The 19,369-nt window shown below is 38.0% G+C and overlaps 12 non-coding genes across 12 annotated transcripts; all 12 read left to right on the top strand.

The window, feature by feature from the left end:
- The first annotated feature begins 204 nt into the window (after positions 1–204).
- On the top strand, positions 205–278 carry TRNAT-AGU (transfer RNA threonine (anticodon AGU)). Its single transcript has one exon. It is a non-coding gene; the product is annotated as a tRNA-Thr (tRNA).
- A 1,486-nt stretch (positions 279–1,764) lies between these two features.
- On the top strand, positions 1,765–1,838 carry TRNAT-AGU (transfer RNA threonine (anticodon AGU)). The gene has a single exon. It is a non-coding gene; the product is annotated as a tRNA-Thr (tRNA).
- Positions 1,839–3,324: 1,486 nt separating this feature from the next.
- On the top strand, positions 3,325–3,398 carry TRNAT-AGU (transfer RNA threonine (anticodon AGU)). The gene has a single exon. It is a non-coding gene; the product is annotated as a tRNA-Thr (tRNA).
- Positions 3,399–4,884: 1,486 nt separating this feature from the next.
- Positions 4,885–4,958, top strand: TRNAT-AGU (transfer RNA threonine (anticodon AGU)). Its single transcript has one exon. It is a non-coding gene; the product is annotated as a tRNA-Thr (tRNA).
- Positions 4,959–6,444: 1,486 nt separating this feature from the next.
- On the top strand, positions 6,445–6,518 carry TRNAT-AGU (transfer RNA threonine (anticodon AGU)). The gene has a single exon. It is a non-coding gene; the product is annotated as a tRNA-Thr (tRNA).
- Positions 6,519–8,004: 1,486 nt separating this feature from the next.
- On the top strand, positions 8,005–8,078 carry TRNAT-AGU (transfer RNA threonine (anticodon AGU)). The gene has a single exon. It is a non-coding gene; the product is annotated as a tRNA-Thr (tRNA).
- Positions 8,079–9,564: 1,486 nt separating this feature from the next.
- Positions 9,565–9,638, top strand: TRNAT-AGU (transfer RNA threonine (anticodon AGU)). The gene has a single exon. It is a non-coding gene; the product is annotated as a tRNA-Thr (tRNA).
- A 1,486-nt stretch (positions 9,639–11,124) lies between these two features.
- On the top strand, positions 11,125–11,198 carry TRNAT-AGU (transfer RNA threonine (anticodon AGU)). Its single transcript has one exon. It is a non-coding gene; the product is annotated as a tRNA-Thr (tRNA).
- Positions 11,199–12,684: 1,486 nt separating this feature from the next.
- On the top strand, positions 12,685–12,758 carry TRNAT-AGU (transfer RNA threonine (anticodon AGU)). The gene has a single exon. It is a non-coding gene; the product is annotated as a tRNA-Thr (tRNA).
- Positions 12,759–14,241: 1,483 nt separating this feature from the next.
- Positions 14,242–14,315, top strand: TRNAT-AGU (transfer RNA threonine (anticodon AGU)). The gene has a single exon. It is a non-coding gene; the product is annotated as a tRNA-Thr (tRNA).
- A 1,483-nt stretch (positions 14,316–15,798) lies between these two features.
- On the top strand, positions 15,799–15,872 carry TRNAT-AGU (transfer RNA threonine (anticodon AGU)). Its single transcript has one exon. It is a non-coding gene; the product is annotated as a tRNA-Thr (tRNA).
- Positions 15,873–18,915: 3,043 nt separating this feature from the next.
- TRNAT-AGU (transfer RNA threonine (anticodon AGU)) lies at positions 18,916–18,989 on the top strand. Its single transcript has one exon. It is a non-coding gene; the product is annotated as a tRNA-Thr (tRNA).
- Positions 18,990–19,369: the final 380 nt, after the last annotated feature.

The raw sequence follows: 19,369 nt of genomic DNA, 5'->3' as shown, positions 1-19,369 counted from the left end.
GTTGTGAACAGGACTTGAATCTGTGCAGGGGGACCCCATTGGATTTCAAATCCAACGCCTTAACCACTCGGCCATCACAACTTATGTACCCTGACTGTTAAGACTTCTGGCAACTACACCTAAGGGGCTAGCCAAAAATATGAGATCAGTCTTTTGCTCTGAACTGAGCTGTGTGGTAGGACACCGTGAGAAGAAAAGTGCTTTGGTGCTGTGGCTTAGTTGGTTAAAGCGCCTGTCTAGTAAACAGGAGATCCTGAGTTCAAATCTCAGCAGTGCCTTGCTATTTGTTGCTTTAGTTTATTCACTTGTTTATTATTTAAGCTTACATAACTAAAGTATATGATGAATCAAATTCTTTATAGGCAATTAAAAATCTATCGGGTTTTTCATTGGTGACAGAGACCCCATGAATGTCATTGAGTTTTCTATAAGTAGTAAGTTCAATACAAAGTAATTATAGACCAGTAAGCTTAACATCCATTGTGGGAAAAACTTTTGAAGAGCTCTTAAAGGGACTCTGTTACCAGTTTATCAGGTCCCTAACTCCTAACTAGTCTAATTGGTGCTTTGCTGCTGATAACTACAGGGTGATTTGTAGTAAAAAAAATGTTTATTATTTGCAAAATTATGAGCATTTTCTAAATATGTAATTTAGCCTTTATTAGACATCTGGGAGGTAACAGCAGCAATTCTTCTGAGGTGGAGCTGACTCTCAGCATCTGATGCTGTCCTATCAGCATGAAGTTGCTTCACACACATTGTGAAACTCAAGCTACAGGGAAGGAGGATCAATTCAAACAGCCATATCTCGGGCTGTGGGCCACCTAAAAAAGCAGATTTGGTGGCATTTGAAAGACTGGATTCTACTCTTTCATATGACACCAAAATCACAGTTCTAGCTGTGACAGAACCGAAGATATCACCTGTTGAAAACACAGTCGGGAATGGACGCAGTGTACTATATGATCACACTGTGTTGCTGGACAGGGAAGGGGGAGAAGTTGTATGCTGATTGGACAGCGTCATACAGAAAACATTAGCTGCCCAGAGTAAAAAGGAGTCATCTCCTATTTGGCTATTAGAGCTACATTAGTATATATAAATAAATGCTCATAACTTTGCAAATAAACGTTTTTTTAAAAAAAACAACAAATCACACTGTAGTTATCAGCATCATAGCGCCTATTAGGCTAGTTAGGAAATTGGGAATTGATAAACTGGTGACAGAGTCCATTTAAGGGACTATATACAGGAGTATGTGACAGAAAATAGTATTATAATTGACAGCAAGCAGAGATTTACTAAGGACAGAAGTTGTCCAACCAACCTGATTTGTTTTTATCAAGAGGAAAATAAAAGTCTGGACAAATGGGATGCTGTAGTTATAGTGATTTATACTCTAAATATTGCTCGCTTTTCAGAGTTGTAAGCCAGGGGCACAGCTGGAACCACTATTATTAATGTAATTAATCAGTGATAAAGAGGATGGAATTAAAATAACTCTTTCTATAGGTGACAAGCTTTAATATGTTTCTGGAAGTTCTCTTCTTAAAATAGAACGTTGTGAACAGGACTTGAATCTGTGCAGGGGGACCCCATTGGATTTCAAATCCAACGCCTTAACCACTCGGCCATCACAACTTATGTACCCTGACTGTTAAGACTTCTGGCAACTACACCTAAGGGGCTAGCCAAAAATATGAGATCAGTCTTTTGCTCTGAACTGAGCTGTGTGGTAGGACACCGTGAGAAGAAAAGTGCTTTGGTGCTGTGGCTTAGTTGGTTAAAGCGCCTGTCTAGTAAACAGGAGATCCTGAGTTCAAATCTCAGCAGTGCCTTGCTATTTGTTGCTTTAGTTTATTCACTTGTTTATTATTTAAGCTTACATAACTAAAGTATATGATGAATCAAATTCTTTATAGGCAATTAAAAATCTATCGGGTTTTTCATTGGTGACAGAGACCCCATGAATGTCATTGAGTTTTCTATAAGTAGTAAGTTCAATACAAAGTAATTATAGACCAGTAAGCTTAACATCCATTGTGGGAAAAACTTTTGAAGAGCTCTTAAAGGGACTCTGTTACCAGTTTATCAGGTCCCTAACTCCTAACTAGTCTAATTGGTGCTTTGCTGCTGATAACTACAGGGTGATTTGTAGTAAAAAAAATGTTTATTATTTGCAAAATTATGAGCATTTTCTAAATATGTAATTTAGCCTTTATTAGACATCTGGGAGGTAACAGCAGCAATTCTTCTGAGGTGGAGCTGACTCTCAGCATCTGATGCTGTCCTATCAGCATGAAGTTGCTTCACACACATTGTGAAACTCAAGCTACAGGGAAGGAGGATCAATTCAAACAGCCATATCTCGGGCTGTGGGCCACCTAAAAAAGCAGATTTGGTGGCATTTGAAAGACTGGATTCTACTCTTTCATATGACACCAAAATCACAGTTCTAGCTGTGACAGAACCGAAGATATCACCTGTTGAAAACACAGTCGGGAATGGACGCAGTGTACTATATGATCACACTGTGTTGCTGGACAGGGAAGGGGGAGAAGTTGTATGCTGATTGGACAGCGTCATACAGAAAACATTAGCTGCCCAGAGTAAAAAGGAGTCATCTCCTATTTGGCTATTAGAGCTACATTAGTATATATAAATAAATGCTCATAACTTTGCAAATAAACGTTTTTTTAAAAAAAACAACAAATCACACTGTAGTTATCAGCATCATAGCGCCTATTAGGCTAGTTAGGAAATTGGGAATTGATAAACTGGTGACAGAGTCCATTTAAGGGACTATATACAGGAGTATGTGACAGAAAATAGTATTATAATTGACAGCAAGCAGAGATTTACTAAGGACAGAAGTTGTCCAACCAACCTGATTTGTTTTTATCAAGAGGAAAATAAAAGTCTGGACAAATGGGATGCTGTAGTTATAGTGATTTATACTCTAAATATTGCTCGCTTTTCAGAGTTGTAAGCCAGGGGCACAGCTGGAACCACTATTATTAATGTAATTAATCAGTGATAAAGAGGATGGAATTAAAATAACTCTTTCTATAGGTGACAAGCTTTAATATGTTTCTGGAAGTTCTCTTCTTAAAATAGAACGTTGTGAACAGGACTTGAATCTGTGCAGGGGGACCCCATTGGATTTCAAATCCAACGCCTTAACCACTCGGCCATCACAACTTATGTACCCTGACTGTTAAGACTTCTGGCAACTACACCTAAGGGGCTAGCCAAAAATATGAGATCAGTCTTTTGCTCTGAACTGAGCTGTGTGGTAGGACACCGTGAGAAGAAAAGTGCTTTGGTGCTGTGGCTTAGTTGGTTAAAGCGCCTGTCTAGTAAACAGGAGATCCTGAGTTCAAATCTCAGCAGTGCCTTGCTATTTGTTGCTTTAGTTTATTCACTTGTTTATTATTTAAGCTTACATAACTAAAGTATATGATGAATCAAATTCTTTATAGGCAATTAAAAATCTATCGGGTTTTTCATTGGTGACAGAGACCCCATGAATGTCATTGAGTTTTCTATAAGTAGTAAGTTCAATACAAAGTAATTATAGACCAGTAAGCTTAACATCCATTGTGGGAAAAACTTTTGAAGAGCTCTTAAAGGGACTCTGTTACCAGTTTATCAGGTCCCTAACTCCTAACTAGTCTAATTGGTGCTTTGCTGCTGATAACTACAGGGTGATTTGTAGTAAAAAAAATGTTTATTATTTGCAAAATTATGAGCATTTTCTAAATATGTAATTTAGCCTTTATTAGACATCTGGGAGGTAACAGCAGCAATTCTTCTGAGGTGGAGCTGACTCTCAGCATCTGATGCTGTCCTATCAGCATGAAGTTGCTTCACACACATTGTGAAACTCAAGCTACAGGGAAGGAGGATCAATTCAAACAGCCATATCTCGGGCTGTGGGCCACCTAAAAAAGCAGATTTGGTGGCATTTGAAAGACTGGATTCTACTCTTTCATATGACACCAAAATCACAGTTCTAGCTGTGACAGAACCGAAGATATCACCTGTTGAAAACACAGTCGGGAATGGACGCAGTGTACTATATGATCACACTGTGTTGCTGGACAGGGAAGGGGGAGAAGTTGTATGCTGATTGGACAGCGTCATACAGAAAACATTAGCTGCCCAGAGTAAAAAGGAGTCATCTCCTATTTGGCTATTAGAGCTACATTAGTATATATAAATAAATGCTCATAACTTTGCAAATAAACGTTTTTTTAAAAAAAACAACAAATCACACTGTAGTTATCAGCATCATAGCGCCTATTAGGCTAGTTAGGAAATTGGGAATTGATAAACTGGTGACAGAGTCCATTTAAGGGACTATATACAGGAGTATGTGACAGAAAATAGTATTATAATTGACAGCAAGCAGAGATTTACTAAGGACAGAAGTTGTCCAACCAACCTGATTTGTTTTTATCAAGAGGAAAATAAAAGTCTGGACAAATGGGATGCTGTAGTTATAGTGATTTATACTCTAAATATTGCTCGCTTTTCAGAGTTGTAAGCCAGGGGCACAGCTGGAACCACTATTATTAATGTAATTAATCAGTGATAAAGAGGATGGAATTAAAATAACTCTTTCTATAGGTGACAAGCTTTAATATGTTTCTGGAAGTTCTCTTCTTAAAATAGAACGTTGTGAACAGGACTTGAATCTGTGCAGGGGGACCCCATTGGATTTCAAATCCAACGCCTTAACCACTCGGCCATCACAACTTATGTACCCTGACTGTTAAGACTTCTGGCAACTACACCTAAGGGGCTAGCCAAAAATATGAGATCAGTCTTTTGCTCTGAACTGAGCTGTGTGGTAGGACACCGTGAGAAGAAAAGTGCTTTGGTGCTGTGGCTTAGTTGGTTAAAGCGCCTGTCTAGTAAACAGGAGATCCTGAGTTCAAATCTCAGCAGTGCCTTGCTATTTGTTGCTTTAGTTTATTCACTTGTTTATTATTTAAGCTTACATAACTAAAGTATATGATGAATCAAATTCTTTATAGGCAATTAAAAATCTATCGGGTTTTTCATTGGTGACAGAGACCCCATGAATGTCATTGAGTTTTCTATAAGTAGTAAGTTCAATACAAAGTAATTATAGACCAGTAAGCTTAACATCCATTGTGGGAAAAACTTTTGAAGAGCTCTTAAAGGGACTCTGTTACCAGTTTATCAGGTCCCTAACTCCTAACTAGTCTAATTGGTGCTTTGCTGCTGATAACTACAGGGTGATTTGTAGTAAAAAAAATGTTTATTATTTGCAAAATTATGAGCATTTTCTAAATATGTAATTTAGCCTTTATTAGACATCTGGGAGGTAACAGCAGCAATTCTTCTGAGGTGGAGCTGACTCTCAGCATCTGATGCTGTCCTATCAGCATGAAGTTGCTTCACACACATTGTGAAACTCAAGCTACAGGGAAGGAGGATCAATTCAAACAGCCATATCTCGGGCTGTGGGCCACCTAAAAAAGCAGATTTGGTGGCATTTGAAAGACTGGATTCTACTCTTTCATATGACACCAAAATCAAAGTTCTAGCTGTGACAGAACCGAAGATATCACCTGTTGAAAACACAGTCGGGAATGGACGCAGTGTACTATATGATCACACTGTGTTGCTGGACAGGGAAGGGGGAGAAGTTGTATGCTGATTGGACAGCGTCATACAGAAAACATTAGCTGCCCAGAGTAAAAAGGAGTCATCTCCTATTTGGCTATTAGAGCTACATTAGTATATATAAATAAATGCTCATAACTTTGCAAATAAACGTTTTTTTAAAAAAAACAACAAATCACACTGTAGTTATCAGCATCATAGCGCCTATTAGGCTAGTTAGGAAATTGGGAATTGATAAACTGGTGACAGAGTCCATTTAAGGGACTATATACAGGAGTATGTGACAGAAAATAGTATTATAATTGACAGCAAGCAGAGATTTACTAAGGACAGAAGTTGTCCAACCAACCTGATTTGTTTTTATCAAGAGGAAAATAAAAGTCTGGACAAATGGGATGCTGTAGTTATAGTGATTTATACTCTAAATATTGCTCGCTTTTCAGAGTTGTAAGCCAGGGGCACAGCTGGAACCGCTATTATTAATGTAATTAATCAGTGATAAAGAGGATGGAATTAAAATAACTCTTTCTATAGGTGACAAACTTTAATATGTTTCTGGAAGTTCTCTTCTTAAAATAGAACGTTGTGAACAGGACTTGAATCTGTGCAGGGGGACCTCATTGGATTTCAAATCCAACGCCTTAACCACTCGGCCATCACAACTTATGTACCCTGACTGTTAAGACTTCTGGCAACTACACCTAAGGGGCTAGCCAAAAATATGAGATCAGTCTTTTGCTCTGAACTGAGCTGTGTGGTAGGACACCGTGAGAAGAAAAGTGCTTTGGTGCTGTGGCTTAGTTGGTTAAAGCACCTGTCTAGTAAACAGGAGATCCTGAGTTCAAATCTCAGCAGTGCCTTGCTATTTGTTGCTTTAGTTTATTCACTTGTTTATTATTTAAGCTTACATAACTAAAGTATATGATGAATCAAATTCTTTATAGGCAATTAAAAATCTATCGGGTTTTTCATTGGTGACAGAGACCCCATGAATGTCATTGAGTTTTCTATAAGTAGTAAGTTCAATACAAAGTAATTATAGACCAGTAAGCTTAACATCCATTGTGGGAAAAACTTTTGAAGAGCTCTTAAAGGGACTCTGTTACCAGTTTATCAGGTCCCTAACTCCTAACTAGTCTAATTGGTGCTTTGCTGCTGATAACTACAGGGTGATTTGTAGTAAAAAAAATGTTTATTATTTGCAAAATTATGAGCATTTTCTAAATATGTAATTTAGCCTTTATTAGACATCTGGGAGGTAACAGCAGCAATTCTCCTGAGGTGGAGCTGACTCTCAGCATCTGATGCTGTCCTATCAGCATGAAGTTGCTTCACACACATTGTGAAACTCAAGCTACAGGGAAGGAGGATCAATTCAAACAGCCATATCTCGGGCTGTGGGCCACCTAAAAAAGCAGATTTGGTGGCATTTGAAAGACTGGATTCTACTCTTTCATATGACACCAAAATCACAGTTCTAGCTGTGACAGAACCGAAGATATCACCTGTTGAAAACACAGTCGGGAATGGACGCAGTGTACTATATGATCACACTGTGTTGCTGGACAGGGAAGGGGGAGAAGTTGTATGCTGATTGGACAGCGTCATACAGAAAACATTAGCTGCCCAGAGTAAAAAGGAGTCATCTCCTATTTGGCTATTAGAGCTACATTAGTATATATAAATAAATGCTCATAACTTTGCAAATAAACGTTTTTTTAAAAAAAACAACAAATCACACTGTAGTTATCAGCATCATAGCGCCTATTAGGCTAGTTAGGAAATTGGGAATTGATAAACTGGTGACAGAGTCCATTTAAGGGACTATATACAGGAGTATGTGACAGAAAATAGTATTATAATTGACAGCAAGCAGAGATTTACTAAGGACAGAAGTTGTCCAACCAACCTGATTTGTTTTTATCAAGAGGAAAATAAAAGTCTGGACAAATGGGATGCTGTAGTTATAGTGATTTATACTCTAAATATTGCTCGCTTTTCAGAGTTGTAAGCCAGGGGCACAGCTGGAACCACTATTATTAATGTAATTAATCAGTGATAAAGAGGATGGAATTAAAATAACTCTTTCTATAGGTGACAAGCTTTAATATGTTTCTGGAAGTTCTCTTCTTAAAATAGAACGTTGTGAACAGGACTTGAATCTGTGCAGGGGGACCCCATTGGATTTCAAATCCAACGCCTTAACCACTCGGCCATCACAACTTATGTACCCTGACTGTTAAGACTTCTGGCAACTACACCTAAGGGGCTAGCCAAAAATATGAGATCAGTCTTTTGCTCTGAACTGAGCTGTGTGGTAGGACACCGTGAGAAGAAAAGTGCTTTGGTGCTGTGGCTTAGTTGGTTAAAGCGCCTGTCTAGTAAACAGGAGATCCTGAGTTCAAATCTCAGCAGTGCCTTGCTATTTGTTGCTTTAGTTTATTCACTTGTTTATTATTTAAGCTTACATAACTAAAGTATATGATGAATCAAATTCTTTATAGGCAATTAAAAATCTATCGGGTTTTTCATTGGTGACAGAGACCCCATGAATGTCATTGAGTTTTCTATAAGTAGTAAGTTCAATACAAAGTAATTATAGACCAGTAAGCTTAACATCCATTGTGGGAAAAACTTTTGAAGAGCTCTTAAAGGGACTCTGTTACCAGTTTATCAGGTCCCTAACTCCTAACTAGTCTAATTGGTGCTTTGCTGCTGATAACTACAGGGTGATTTGTAGTAAAAAAAATGTTTATTATTTGCAAAATTATGAGCATTTTCTAAATATGTAATTTAGCCTTTATTAGACATCTGGGAGGTAACAGCAGCAATTCTTCTGAGGTGGAGCTGACTCTCAGCATCTGATGCTGTCCTATCAGCATGAAGTTGCTTCACACACATTGTGAAACTCAAGCTACAGGGAAGGAGGATCAATTCAAACAGCCATATCTCGGGCTGTGGGCCACCTAAAAAAGCAGATTTGGTGGCATTTGAAAGACTGGATTCTACTCTTTCATATGACACCAAAATCACAGTTCTAGCTGTGACAGAACCGAAGATATCACCTGTTGAAAACACAGTCGGGAATGGACGCAGTGTACTATATGATCACACTGTGTTGCTGGACAGGGAAGGGGGAGAAGTTGTATGCTGATTGGACAGCGTCATACAGAAAACATTAGCTGCCCAGAGTAAAAAGGAGTCATCTCCTATTTGGCTATTAGAGCTACATTAGTATATATAAATAAATGCTCATAACTTTGCAAATAAACGTTTTTTTAAAAAAAACAACAAATCACACTGTAGTTATCAGCATCATAGCGCCTATTAGGCTAGTTAGGAAATTGGGAATTGATAAACTGGTGACAGAGTCCATTTAAGGGACTATATACAGGAGTATGTGACAGAAAATAGTATTATAATTGACAGCAAGCAGAGATTTACTAAGGACAGAAGTTGTCCAACCAACCTGATTTGTTTTTATCAAGAGGAAAATAAAAGTCTGGACAAATGGGATGCTGTAGTTATAGTGATTTATACTCTAAATATTGCTCGCTTTTCAGAGTTGTAAGCCAGGGGCACAGCTGGAACCACTATTATTAATGTAATTAATCAGTGATAAAGAGGATGGAATTAAAATAACTCTTTCTATAGGTGACAAGCTTTAATATGTTTCTGGAAGTTCTCTTCTTAAAATAGAACGTTGTGAACAGGACTTGAATCTGTGCAGGGGGACCCCATTGGATTTCAAATCCAACGCCTTAACCACTCGGCCATCACAACTTATGTACCCTGACTGTTAAGACTTCTGGCAACTACACCTAAGGGGCTAGCCAAAAATATGAGATCAGTCTTTTGCTCTGAACTGAGCTGTGTGGTAGGACACCGTGAGAAGAAAAGTGCTTTGGTGCTGTGGCTTAGTTGGTTAAAGCGCCTGTCTAGTAAACAGGAGATCCTGAGTTCAAATCTCAGCAGTGCCTTGCTATTTGTTGCTTTAGTTTATTCACTTGTTTATTATTTAAGCTTACATAACTAAAGTATATGATGAATCAAATTCTTTATAGGCAATTAAAAATCTATCGGGTTTTTCATTGGTGACAGAGACCCCATGAATGTCATTGAGTTTTCTATAAGTAGTAAGTTCAATACAAAGTAATTATAGACCAGTAAGCTTAACATCCATTGTGGGAAAAACTTTTGAAGAGCTCTTAAAGGGACTCTGTTACCAGTTTATCAGGTCCCTAACTCCTAACTAGTCTAATTGGTGCTTTGCTGCTGATAACTACAGGGTGATTTGTAGTAAAAAAAATGTTTATTATTTGCAAAATTATGAGCATTTTCTAAATATGTAATTTAGCCTTTATTAGACATCTGGGAGGTAACAGCAGCAATTCTTCTGAGGTGGAGCTGACTCTCAGCATCTGATGCTGTCCTATCAGCATGAAGTTGCTTCACACACATTGTGAAACTCAAGCTACAGGGAAGGAGGATCAATTCAAACAGCCATATCTCGGGCTGTGGGCCACCTAAAAAAGCAGATTTGGTGGCATTTGAAAGACTGGATTCTACTCTTTCATATGACACCAAAATCACAGTTCTAGCTGTGACAGAACCGAAGATATCACCTGTTGAAAACACAGTTGGGAATGGACGCAGTGTACTATATGATCACACTGTGTTGCTGGACAGGGAAGGGGGAGAAGTTGTATGCTGATTGGACAGCGTCATACAGAAAACATTAGCTGCCCAGAGTAAAAAGGAGTCATCTCCTATTTGGCTATTAGAGCTACATTAGTATATATAAATAAATGCTCATAACTTTGCAAATAAACGTTTTTTTAAAAAAAACAACAAATCACACTGTAGTTATCAGCATCATAGCGCCTATTAGGCTAGTTAGGAAATTGGGAATTGATAAACTGGTGACAGAGTCCATTTAAGGGACTATATACAGGAGTATGTGACAGAAAATAGTATTATAATTGACAGCAAGCAGAGATTTACTAAGGACAGAAGTTGTCCAACCAACCTGATTTGTTTTTATCAAGAGGAAAATAAAAGTCTGGACAAATGGGATGCTGTAGTTATAGTGATTTATACTCTAAATATTGCTCGCTTTTCAGAGTTGTAAGCCAGGGGCACAGCTGGAACCACTATTATTAATGTAATTAATCAGTGATAAAGAGGATGGAATTAAAATATCTCTTTCTATAGGTGACAAACTTTAATATGTTTCTGGAAGTTCTCTTCTTAAAATAGAACGTTGTGAACAGGACTTGAATCTGTGCAGGGGGACCCCATTGGATTTCAAATCCAACGCCTTAACCACTCGGCCATCACAACTTATGTACCCTGACTGTTAAGACTTCTGGCAACTACACCTAAGGGGCTAGCCAAAAATATGACATCAGTCTTTTGCTCTGAACTGAGCTGTGTGGTAGGACACCGTGAGAAGAAAAGTGCTTTGGTGCTGTGGCTTAGTTGGTTAAAGCGCCTGTCTAGTAAACAGGAGATCCTGAGTTCAAATCTCAGCAGTGCCTTGCTATTTGTTGCTTTAGTTTATTCACTTGTTTATTATTTAAGCTTACATAACTAAAGTATATGATGAATCAAATTCTTTATAGGCAATTAAAAATCTATCGGGTTTTTCATTGGTGACAGAGACCCCATGAATGTCATTGAGTTTTCTATAAGTAGTAAGTTCAATACAAAGTAATTATAGACCAGTAAGCTTAACATCCATTGTGGGAAAAACTTTTGAAGAGCTCTTAAAGGGACTCTGTTACCAGTTTATCAGGTCCCTAACTCCTAACTAGTCTAATTGGTGCTTTGCTGCTGATAACTACAGGGTGATTTGTAGTAAAAAAAATGTTTATTATTTGCAAAATTATGAGCATTTTCTAAATATGTAATTTAGCCTTTATTAGACATCTGGGAGGTAACAGCAGCAATTCTTCTGAGGTGGAGCTGACTCTCAGCATCTGATGCTGTCCTATCAGCATGAAGTTGCTTCACACACATTGTGAAACTCAAGCTACAGGGAAGGAGGATCAATTCAAACAGCCATATCTCGGGCTGTGGGCCACCTAAAAAAGCAGATTTGGTGGCATTTGAAAGACTGGATTCTACTCTTTCATATGACACCAAAATCACAGTTCTAGCTGTGACAGAACCGAAGATATCACCTGTTGAAAACACAGTCGGGAATGGACGCAGTGTACTATATGATCACACTGTGTTGCTGGACAGGGAAGGGGGAGAAGTTGTATGCTGATTGGACAGCGTCATACAGAAAACATTAGCTGCCCAGAGTAAAAAGGAGTCATCTCCTATTTGGCTATTAGAGCTACATTAGTATATATAAATAAATGCTCATAACTTTGCAAATAAACGTTTTTTTAAAAAAAACAACAAATCACACTGTAGTTATCAGCATCATAGCGCCTATTAGGCTAGTTAGGAAATTGGGAATTGATAAACTGGTGACAGAGTCCATTTAAGGGACTATATACAGGAGTATGTGACAGAAAATAGTATTATAATTGACAGCAAGCAGAGATTTACTAAGGACAGAAGTTGTCCAACCAACCTGATTTGTTTTTATCAAGAGGAAAATAAAAGTCTGGACAAATGGGATGCTGTAGTTATAGTGATTTATACTCTAAATATTGCTCGCTTTTCAGAGTTGTAAGCCAGGGGCACAGCTGGAACCACTATTATTAATGTAATTAATCAGTGATAAAGAGGATGGAATTAAAATAACTCTTTCTATAGGTGACAAGCTTTAATATGTTTCTGGAAGTTCTCTTCTTAAAATAGAACGTTGTGAACAGGACTTGAATCTGTGCAGGGGGACCCCATTGGATTTCAAATCCAACGCCTTAACCACTCGGCCATCACAACTTATGTACCCTGACTGTTAAGACTTCTGGCAACTACACCTAAGGGGCTAGCCAAAAATATGAGATCAGTCTTTTGCTCTGAACTGAGCTGTGTGGTAGGACACCGTGAGAAGAAAAGTGCTTTGGTGCTGTGGCTTAGTTGGTTAAAGCGCCTGTCTAGTAAACAGGAGATCCTGAGTTCAAATCTCAGCAGTGCCTTGCTATTTGTTGCTTTAGTTTATTCACTTGTTTATTATTTAAGCTTACATAACTAAAGTATATGATGAATCAAATTCTTTATAGGCAATTAAAAATCTATCGGGTTTTTCATTGGTGACAGAGACCCCATGAATGTCATTGAGTTTTCTATAAGTAGTAAGTTCAATACAAAGTAATTATAGACCAGTAAGCTTAACATCCATTGTGGGAAAAACTTTTGAAGAGCTCTTAAAGGGACTCTGTTACCAGTTTATCAGGTCCCTAACTCCTAACTAGTCTAATTGGTGCTTTGCTGCTGATAACTACAGGGTGATTTGTAGTAAAAAAAATGTTTATTATTTGCAAAATTATGAGCATTTTCTAAATATGTAATTTAGCCTTTATTAGACATCTGGGAGGTAACAGCAGCAATTCTCCTGAGGTGGAGCTGACTCTCAGCATCTGATGCTGTCCTATCAGCATGAAGCTGCTTCACACACATTGTGAAACTCAAGCTACAGGGAAGGGGGATCAATTCAAACAGCCATATCTCGGGCTGTGGGCCACCTAAAAAAGATTTGGTGGCATTTGAAAGACTGGATTCTACTCTTTCATATGACACCAAAATCACAGTTCTAGCTGTGACAGAACCGAAGATATCACCTGTTGAAAACACAGTCGGGAATGGACGCAGTGTACTATATGATCACACTGTGTTGCTGGACAGGGAAGGGGGAGAAGTTGTATGCTGATTGGACAGCGTCATACAGAAAACATTAGCTGCCCAGAGTAAAAAGGAGTCATCTCCTATTTGGCTATTAGAGCTACATTAGTATATATAAATAAATGCTCATAACTTTGCAAATAAACGTTTTTTTAAAAAAAACAACAAATCACACTGTAGTTATCAGCATCATAGCGCCTATTAGGCTAGTTAGGAAATTGGGAATTGATAAACTGGTGACAGAGTCCATTTAAGGGACTATATACAGGAGTATGTGACAGAAAATAGTATTATAATTGACAGCAAGCAGAGATTTACTAAGGACAGAAGTTGTCCAACCAACCTGATTTGTTTTTATCAAGAGGAAAATAAAAGTCTGGACAAATGGGATGCTGTAGTTATAGTGATTTATACTCTAAATATTGCTCGCTTTTCAGAGTTGTAAGCCAGGGGCACAGCTGGAACCACTATTATTAATGTAATTAATCAGTGATAAAGAGGATGGAATTAAAATATCTCTTTCTATAGGTGACAAACTTTAATATGTTTCTGGAAGTTCTCTTCTTAAAATAGAACGTTGTGAACAGGACTTGAATCTGTGCAGGGGGACCCCATTGGATTTCAAATCCAACGCCTTAACCACTCGGCCATCACAACTTATGTACCCTGACTGTTAAGACTTCTGGCAACTACACCTAAGGGGCTAGCCAAAAATATGAGATCAGTCTTTTGCTCTGAACTGAGCTGTGTGGTAGGACACCATGAGAAGAAAAGTGCTTTGGTGCTGTGGCTTAGTTGGTTAAAGCGCCTGTCTAGTAAACAGGAGATCCTGAGTTCAAATCTCAGCAGTGCCTTGCTATTTGTTGCTTTAGTTTATTCACTTGTTTATTATTTAAGCTTACATAACTAAAGTATATGATGAATCAAATTCTTTATAGGCAATTAAAAATCTATCGGGTTTTTCATTGGTGACAGAGACCCCATGAATGTCATTGAGTTTTCTATAAGTAGTAAGTTCAATACAAAGTAATTATAGACCAGTAAGCTTAACATCCATTGTGGGAAAAACTTTTGAAGAGCTCTTAAAGGGACTCTGTTACCAGTTTATCAGGTCCCTAACTCCTAACTAGTCTAATTGGTGCTTTGCTGCTGATAACTACAGGGTGATTTGTAGTAAAAAAAATGTTTATTATTTGCAAAATTATGAGCATTTTCTAAATATGTAATTTAGCCTTTATTAGACATCTGGGAGGTAACAGCAGCAATTCTTCTGAGGTGGAGCTGACTCTCAGCATCTGATGCTGTCCTATCAGCATGAAGTTGCTTCACACACATTGTGAAACTCAAGCTACAGGGAAGGAGGATCAATTCAAACAGCCATATCTCGGGCTGTGGGCCACCTAAAAAAGATTTGGTGGCATTTGAAAGACTGGATTCTACTCTTTCATATGACACCAAAATCACAGTTCTAGCTGTGACAGAACCGAAGATATCACCTGTTGAAAACACAGTCGGGAATGGACGCAGTGTACTATATGATCACACTGTGTTGCTGGACAGGGAAGGGGGAGAAGTTGTATGCTGATTGGACAGCGTCATACAGAAAACATTAGCTGCCCAGAGTAAAAAGGAGTCATCTCCTATTTGGCTATTAGAGCTACATTAGTATATATAAATAAATGCTCATAACTTTGCAAATAAACGTTTTTTTAAAAAAAACAACAAATCACACTGTAGTTATCAGCATCATAGCGCCTATTAGGCTAGTTAGGAAATTGGGAATTGATAAACTGGTGACAGAGTCCATTTAAGGGACTATATACAGGAGTATGTGACAGAAAATAGTATTATAATTGACAGCAAGCAGAGATTTACTAAGGACAGAAGTTGTCCAACCAACCTGATTTGTTTTTATCAAGAGGAAAATAAAAGTCTGGACAAATGGGATGCTGTAGTTATAGTGATTTATACTCTAAATATTGCTCGCTTTTCAGAGTTGTAAGCCAGGGGCACAGCTGGAACCACTATTATTAATGTAATTAATCAGTGATAAAGAGGATGGAATTAAAATATCTCTTTCTATAGGTGACAAACTTTAATATGTTTCTGGAAGTTCTCTTCTTAAAATAGAACGTTGTGAACAGGACTTGAATCTGTGCAGGGGGACCCCATTGGATTTCAAATCCAACGCCTTAACCACTCGGCCATCACAACTTATGTACCCTGACTGTTAAGACTTCTGGCAACTACACCTAAGGGGCTAGCCAAAAATATGAGATCAGTCTTTTGCTCTGAACTGAGCTGTGTGGTAGGACACCGTGAGAAGAAAAGTGCTTTGGTGCTGTGGCTTAGTTGGTTAAAGCGCCTGTCTAGTAAACAGGAGATCCTGAGTTCAAATCTCAGCAGTGCCTTGCTATTTGTTGCTTTAGTTTATTCACTTGTTTATTATTTAAGCTTACATAACTAAAGTATATGATGAATCAAATTCTTTATAGGCAATTAAAAATCTATCGGGTTTTTCATTGGTGACAGAGACCCCATGAATGTCATTGAGTTTTCTATAAGTAGTAAGTTCAATACAAAGTAATTATAGACCAGTAAGCTTAACATCCATTGTGGGAAAAACTTTTGAAGAGCTCTTAAAGGGACTCTGTTACCAGTTTATCAGGTCCCTAACTCCTAACTAGTCTAATTGGTGCTTTGCTGCTGATAACTACAGGGTGATTTGTAGTAAAAAAAATGTTTATTATTTGCAAAATTATGAGCATTTTCTAAATATGTAATTTAGCCTTTATTAGACATCTGGGAGGTAACAGCAGCAATTCTCCTGAGGTGGAGCTGACTCTCAGCATCTGATGCTGTCCTATCAGCATGAAGCTGCTTCACACACATTGTGAAACTCAAGCTACAGGGAAGGGGGATCAATTCAAACAGCCATATCTCGGGCTGTGGGCCACCTAAAAAAGATTTGGTGGCATTTGAAAGACTGGATTCTACTCTTTCATATGACACCAAAATCACAGTTCTAGCTGTGACAGAACCGAAGATATCACCTGTTGAAAACACAGTCGGGAATGGACGCAGTGTACTATATGATCACACTGTGTTGCTGGACAGGGAAGGGGGAGAAGTTGTATGCTGATTGGACAGCGTCATACAGAAAACATTAGCTGCCCAGAGTAAAAAGGAGTCATCTCCTATTTGGCTATTAGAGCTACATTAGTATATATAAATAAATGCTCATAACTTTGCAAATAAACGTTTTTTTAAAAAAAACAACAAATCACACTGTAGTTATCAGCATCATAGCGCCTATTAGGCTAGTTAGGAAATTGGGAATTGATAAACTGGTGACAGAGTCCATTTAAGGGACTATATACAGGAGTATGTGACAGAAAATAGTATTATAATTGACAGCAAGCAGAGATTTACTAAGGACAGAAGTTGTCCAACCAACCTGATTTGTTTTTATCAAGAGGAAAATAAAAGTCTGGACAAATGGGATGCTGTAGTTATAGTGATTTATACTCTAAATATTGCTCGCTTTTCAGAGTTGTAAGCCAGGGGCACAGCTGGAACCACTATTATTAATGTAATTAATCAGTGATAAAGAGGATGGAATTAAAATAACTCTTTCTATAGGTGACAAACTTTAATATGTTTCTGGAAGTTCTCTTCTTAAAATAGAACGTTGTGAACAGGACTTGAATCTGTGCAGGGGGACCCCATTGGATTTCAAATCCAACGCCTTAACCACTCGGCCATCACAACTTATGTACCCTGACTGTTAAGACTTCTGGCAACTACACCTAAGGGGCTAGCCAAAAATATGAGATCAGTCTTTTGCTCTGAACTGAGCTGTGTGGTAGGACACCGTGAGAAGAAAAGTGCTTTGGTGCTGTGGCTTAGTTGGTTAAAGCGCCTGTCTAGTAAACAGGAGATCCTGAGTTCAAATCTCAGCATTGCCTTGCTATTTGTTGCTTTAGTTTATTCACTTGTTTATTATTTAAGCTTACATAACTAAAGTATATGATGAATCAAATTCTTTATAGGCAATTAAAAATCTATCGGGTTTTTCATTGGTGACAGAGACCCCATGAATGTCATTGAGTTTTCTATAAGTAGTAAGTTCAATACAAAGTAATTATAGACCAGTAAGCTTAACATCCATTGTGGGAAAAACTTTTGAAGAGCTCTTAAAGGGACTCTGTTACCAGTTTATCAGGTCCCTAACTCCTAACTAGTCTAATTGGTGCTTTGCTGCTGATAACTACAGGGTGATTTGTAGTAAAAAAAATGTTTATTATTTGCAAAATTATGAGCATTTTCTAAATATGTAATTTAGCCTTTATTAGACATCTGGGAGGTAACAGCAGCAATTCTTCTGAGGTGGAGCTGACTCTCAGCATCTGATGCTGTCCTATCAGCATGAAGTTGCTTCACACACATTGTGAAACTCAAGCTACAGGGAAGGAGGATCAATTCAAACAGCCATATCTCGGGCTGTGGGCCACCTAAAAAAGCAGATTTGGTGGCATTTGAAAGACTGGATTCTACTCTTTCATATGACACCAAAATCACAGTTCTAGCTGTGACAGGACCGAAGATATCACCTGTTGAAAACACAGTCGGGAATGGACGCAGTGTACTATATGATCACACTGTGTTGCTGGACAGGGAAGGGGGAGAAGTTGTATGCTGATTGGACAGCGTCATACAGAAAACATTAACTGCCCAGAGTAAAAAGGAGTCATCTCCTATTTGGCTATTAGAGCTACATTAGTATATATAAATAAATGCTCATAACTTTGCAAATAAACGTTTTTTTAAAAAAAACAACAAATCACACTGTAGTTATCAGCATCATAGCGCCTATTAGGCTAGTTAGGAAATTGGGAATTGATAAACTGGTGACAGAGTCCATTTAAGGGACTATATACAGGAGTATGTGACAGAAAATAGTATTATAATTGACAGCAAGCAGAGATTTACTAAGGACAGAAGTTGTCCAACCAACCTGATTTGTTTTTATCAAGAGGAAAATAAAAGTCTGGACAAATGGGATGCTGTAGTTATAGTGATTTATACTCTAAATATTGCTCGCTTTTCAGAGTTGTAAGCCAGGGGCACAGCTGGAACCACTATTATTAATGTAATTAATCAGTGATAAAGAGGATGGAATTAAAATAACTCTTTCTATAGGTGACAAACTTTAATATGTATCTGGAAGTTCTCTTCTTAAAATAGAACGTTGTGAACAGGACTTGAATCTGTGCAGGGGGACCCCATTGGATTTCAAATCCAACGCCTTAACCACTCGGCCATCACAACTTATGTACCCTGACTGTTAAGACTTCTGGCAACTACACCTAAGGGGCTAGCCAAAAATATGAGATCAGTCTTTTGCTCTGAACTGAGCTGTGTGGTAGGACACCGTGAGAAGAAAAGTGCTTTGGTGCTGTGGCTTAGTTGGTTAAAGCGCCTGTCTAGTAAACAGGAGATCCTGAGTTCAAATCTCAGCAGTGCCTTGCTATTTGTTGCTTTAGTTTATTCACTTGTTTATTATTTAAGCTTACATAACTAAAGTATATGATGAATCAAATTCTTTATAGGCAATTAAAAATCTATCGGGTTTTTCATTGGTGACAGAGACCCCATGAATGTCATTGAGTTTTCTATAAGTAGTAAGTTCAATACAAAGTAATTATAGACCAGTAAGCTTAACATCCATTGTGGGAAAAACTTTTGAAGAGCTCTTAAAGGGACTCTGTTACCAGTTTATCAGGTCCCTAACTCCTAACTAGTCTAATTGGTGCTTTGCTGCTGATAACTACAGGGTGATTTGTAGTAAAAAAAATGTTTATTATTTGCAAAATTATGAGCATTTTCTAAATATGTAATTTAGCCT

Source organism: Rhinoderma darwinii, chromosome 3 (genome assembly GCF_050947455.1).
Source record: "Rhinoderma darwinii isolate aRhiDar2 chromosome 3, aRhiDar2.hap1, whole genome shotgun sequence".
NCBI lineage: Eukaryota > Metazoa > Chordata > Amphibia > Anura > Rhinodermatidae > Rhinoderma > Rhinoderma darwinii.
This window is presented reverse-complemented; position numbering and strand designations above follow the sequence as displayed.